A 1352-nucleotide genomic window follows, 5' to 3' on the forward strand; every position below is an offset into this window, starting at 1 on the left:
CGGGTGCACATGTCCTTAAGTCCCCTGGGTGCATGCATCCCCAGTTCCTGGGTGCACGTGTCCTTGGTCCCTCAGTACATGCATCCCCAGTCCCCAGAGTGCACGTGCCCTCGGTCCCCTGGGTGCATGCATCCCCATCCCCAGGGTGCACATATCCTTGGTTCCCTGGGTGCATGCATCCTCCATCCCTGGGGTGCCTGCATCTTCAGTCCCCAAGGTGCACACGTCCTCGGTCCCCCGCGTGCACATGTCCTTGGCCCCCTGGTGCATGCATCCTCCATCCCTGGGGTGCACGTGTCCTCGGTCCCCCAGCGCCTGCATCCTCCACCCCACGCAAGGACACGTGCACCCATCCTCAGGATGTTTGGTGAGCTCTGATGCCCACGCAGAGCGGTGGGATGGGCTTGGCCCAGGGCGACCGGTGGGGATGGAGACCCCCCCATGGCCTGCAGAGCGGGGACCCAGGAAACCAGCAGAGCCACAGCAGACTCGGGCCCCAGCACTGGCATGGCCAGAGCAATGCAAACACCAGCGGAAGAGACACAAAATCCCACCCCGGCTTCCTCTGGGGCCTCGCTCCGTCTCTTGGAGGATTTATTCCCGGGAGAAGTCTTCCAGCCATAAACATGAGCGATGGCACGGGCTGCTGCTGCCTAACAGCATCCGCAGGGCCGGGCCCCGGCGCGATGGATGGAGTCTGAAATGAAGAAATAAATCTGGCTGCAGACCGAGCTCCTCCGGGCCGCTTCTTTTTGCAGCTCGAAGCTGCTCGTGGTGGTCTGGGGCACGGCGGAGGGAGAGGGACCGCATCCCTCGGGATGCTGGGGAGCTCGTACCAGCAAACCTCCCCCCCTGGGTTGCTGTGGTCTCCATCTGCACCACGCGCTGTGGCTCTCTCCTGCTCCTGCCTCAGCTCCTTGCCATGAAAAGAAAGAATAAAATGGCTGGAAAACCTCAGGGTGGGCTTCGAAGCCCTGATCCGAGCACCAGCAGCTTGGGAAGGATGATCTGCCAAGGCCCAAGCGTGAGGAGCAGCTCCTGCAGCTCCCAGGGCAGCTCGCAAGAGCCTGGGTTTACTTCTTAAGCCATGCTTGCAGTTCCCGCTCTCCAAACCCACCTTGGAGAACAACAACAAATAGATGTCAAGAGGAGAAATCACGATGTGTCCCCAGGGGAGCGGGGGCTCAGCCGCTCTGGGCGGGTGGGTGACAGTGGCAGCACCCGACATGTCCAGGACCTGGCCACCAGGACAAGGCTGGGTTTGCAAGGCTGCTTGCAGGGAGGCTGCCCAGCTCAAGGGGGGGAAAACGGGGGCAGAACCCCCAGATCTCCCATTCCAGCTCTGCTGGTGC

This window comes from Egretta garzetta, unplaced genomic scaffold (genome assembly GCF_000687185.1).
Source record: "Egretta garzetta isolate BGI_Z169 unplaced genomic scaffold, ASM68718v1 scaffold218, whole genome shotgun sequence".
NCBI lineage: Eukaryota > Metazoa > Chordata > Aves > Pelecaniformes > Ardeidae > Egretta > Egretta garzetta.